The sequence below is a fragment of the Bidens hawaiensis genome, unplaced genomic scaffold (assembly GCF_021521415.1).
Source record: "Bidens hawaiensis isolate Kalapana, Puna unplaced genomic scaffold, B.hawaiensis_p1.1 tig00020430_1, whole genome shotgun sequence".
Lineage (NCBI taxonomy): Eukaryota > Viridiplantae > Streptophyta > Magnoliopsida > Asterales > Asteraceae > Bidens > Bidens hawaiensis.
This window is the reverse complement of record NW_027493116.1, coordinates 54,077-58,144: the sequence shown is the minus strand read 5'-3', so window position 1 is coordinate 58,144 and position 4,068 is coordinate 54,077.

Genomic DNA, 4,068 nt, shown 5'->3' with positions numbered 1-4,068 from the left:
CATTTTAACCTATTTGATGTTATTTATGATGACAAAATCTTTTATACTAACGTCATTTGAACCGTCAACCGCCGGTCTTCTCCCATCTTCTTGCTAGTTTTGTCAACTTTTAGAAATATCTTTATATGTCGGATGCAGAAGCAATTAATGTTTCTAGTTAGACCGGTTTTGAACATTTAAAAAATCTTGTATGATAATTTCATTTGATTTCATCTGATAACGACAAAAACTATTGTGATATCATTATTTTAATCTATATGATGGTATCTGTGACAACAAAACCTTTTAGGTTAACATCAGTTAGATCACCCGCCGTCAATCTTCTCATACCTTAAATTTGTTGGCACTCGTTGACATGAATCCAAACATAGGCTTACATTTGTTGACGCACTAAAGTCATTATGTTTGTTGATAAGAATTTAATAAACACTTTTATAATAACATTATTTTAATTTTGTTGTGAAAATAATGGTTTAAACTTTAACCAGCCTTAATGTTTTGATAATTAACTTAATGTGACATGAAAGAGCATTAGTTCATCATTGATACTATACGTCACACACATGCCCTTTAACACTTGATTGATCATCATTAGTCGTCATTAAGCAAGTTGGAGCACTTAATGAAGACTACGCACTTAAGATCAATTATGGAGGAATTAACAAGTTTGATTTACAAAGTGTTACATTAAGATTTCTACATTAACACTAAAGATGAAGAATTGCAATATTAATCACAAAGTGTTATATGAAAATTTATGTATCAACATCGAGGATGAAGAATCGCAATACTAATCAACAAAGTGTTTAATGAAGAATCTACACAAAAGATTGAAGATGTAAACAAGTTCAACTCATTGGATGAAGCCTCTATAAAATATAAATGGTAGTTTCATAAACCTAAAGTTTATAAAATATTTAAACAAAATTGTTTACATATATATTATATGAAATCCAAATAATATTTGAAAGAATAATTCCACTTAGTGAATGTTTTTCATTATAACCTACAGTGAAGACTTAACTTTGCCACAAATGATTATGTCAAATACAAGAATGAAATACGTAGAGATTTTGGATGGATAGCCCAAAAGATGTTTAACTCATTAAGTGAAATAGTTGGGTCATGTTGCAAAGTCAAAAGATGGTTAAAATAACAATTTACAATATGTGAGTAATTTTAGTCCTAAGACTAAATAATAACTTAAAAAAAAATTTATAAAGCAAGGAATTTTATAAAACTTGTTGGTATTTATAGAAACCATAACTTAGTTATTTAAAATTCAAATAACTTTTGAAAGAATAATACCATTAAGGGTAAGTCTTCCATTCAAACCAATCTATAAAGTCCAACTTATATAGAAATGGGCAAGTTAAACACATGGATGATATGTGTAAGAACATGGGTTGGATAAACCATAAAATGTTTAATCCATTTAGTGAAAAACATGAGTTAATGGTGCATGATCATAGCTAGTGATAGGGACACATTCTAGCATGCGACTAATCTCGTGAAGACATAAAAGGTGAAAGTGACTTCACATAATGTTCATATGCACAAGACCAAAGTTGATGTGGACTAGGCATCCTCCACGGTTGATTAAATCACCGTGGAATCGACCGTCAGGGTCACCAGAAGTTGAGGAACAAACTTTTGACTTTGCATATAGATAGAAGACTTGTGGGATATTAGTCTTCACCCCTTTGCTCTATAATACTGTTATATACAATCAAGATATTCTTTTCCATATTTCAAGAAGATTCAAGCTTCAAATTCAAAGAGAAGAGATCAAGATAAAACAAATTAGAGCTTCAATTCACACATCATTTATTCATTCTTGTTTATGAGAGGTCTTCGCTAGAGGTTGTTCTAGTGATTTGACAAGTGAGAAATCATTACTGTGATGATGATTTGAGAAGAAGGGGGGACACTATCTTGATAGAGTATTGTTTTTGTATTGGATTCGGAAACTCTATCTTGATATAGGATTTATTATTAATTAAGATAAGACTCACTATCTTGATATAGTGAGATATTGAAGAAGGTGTCCACTACTTTGGACTAGCAAAGAAGTGTAAAGCTAGGTACTTGGTGTATATAGTGAAAAAGGTGCTCACTACTTTTGATTAGTGGAGATTTGTAAAGGCATACTATCTTGACATAATGTGATGAAGAATGTGATCACTTTCTTAGAAGAGATGCGTTTTTACGGGTGATCCCTACCATTTTAGGGAGAGGACCGGTGAAGAAAACTTTAGGGTGATTTAGGGTGATTAGTTAGCATCCACTTAAACCTCTATACATCGGTTGTGAATCTATTTCCTTAAATTCTTTACATCAGTTGCGAATCTCTTTGTTTATTTATTATTAGCATGCACAACAAATGTTATTCCTACATAAGGTTTAAAGTTGAAGTAAATATTCTTCTTTAAAAGAAAACTATCCACCCCCCCCCCCCCCCCGAAATTTATGAAACGTCATCTAAATCTCTTTACGTTATCTAAAAGGTGCTATCTGAATCTTTCGGGCACCGACCACCAATCTCATCACCAACTATAAATCTTTTATATGTATCCAAACAAGAGTTTTATTTTACTAACGGATTAAGATAATTCTGTTTGTTGTTGATTTAAAATTTATCAAACATTGTCACTTCTAACTAAATATTATTTAATAGTAAAATTTATAAAATGTTTATGAGCAATGATTATTCAAAAACTGAAGATGTAGGTCCCAGCAGAGCCCAGTTGGACCCGCAAGACTCACCTTGAAAAGGGACGTCTGCGCAGTTGAACCCGCAAGACTCCTTAACGGACGTCTGCGCGGTTGAACCCGCAAGACTTAACTAAAGGAACGTCTGCGCAGAAACCAACTGGATCGGCAGGACCCACCACGCTCAGAGACGTGACGTCCTCACGTGCGGTACGCAAGCTGTCCCCGCAGGAAACGCCTCCCAATGGTTTCCAAGTACTCCGCCTGTTCCCGCAGTCGCGGATACCAGCCATCAGGGAAGGCTACCCGCGCAGCATGGCTACACGCACAAGGCTTAACTCTCATAATAATTCAGCAGTCACCTGAAGAAGGAATGAGCAAGCCGGGAACAGTCCCGCACAAAGGCGGGAGGGGGAATACTCCCGCCCAAATGAGCCAGTCCGTACGATACTGAGAATCTTTTGTACTGTACCTGACGAGGTATGGTCAAAAGATCTGACCAAAGATACGACAGCTCATTGACAACAGTATGGCGAGCAGCATGCTCTTGTACTGTATGTCACTATTAGCCGCTACCTACTCACCAACTCCTGACATACCACGTGCATAGCCTGTAGTTGGTGGAAAAGGAATAGTACACAGCAGGCATGGTCACTATCAGCCGCTGCCTACCCACCAACTACCAGCATGGCACGTGCGTAGGCCACAGTTGGTTGAACAGGAATACTATTCAGCAGGCTACACCTCCATGGAAACCTACCTTCGGCTATAAATACCCCAAATGGTATGATCATCTCATCTTATCTTGTATCTGATATATTATACCTGATATCTGCTCTAGCAATCTCTTAATATACATTTATATTTAAAGAGCAATCTAGTCTGATTCTCACGCCGGAGGGTGGTCACAAGGAGGAACCCCCCCTTCTCAGTGACGAGCTCACGGTGTCTGTTTTGCAGGTTATCAGAAGAACCATCTTTGCCGGGTCTAACCCCTCGTGGGAAACATCTATCTAACCCCCAGGTTACCCGTAATCTGCCCGGGGTCCGGTTGGTGTTTCTTCATTGGCGCCATCCGTGCATAAAAGCTAGAACTTCATTTTTCTCCAGTTTTTTCAAAACTTCTGGAAAGATGGTTAAAGAAACTCCGGTAACCACAACCCCAGCTACTGGGGGGAATACCGACTACACAGTTTTTACGAACACTACCCCGGTTACCCAAGCCGGGGCAAGTGCAGTAAATTTTACGAACACTACCCCAGTTACCCAAACTGGGGCAAGTGCAGTAAACAACCATCCCCTGGGATTCAATAATACCCAGGCGGAAAGACAACAGACGAGACTGATGCGTGTAGA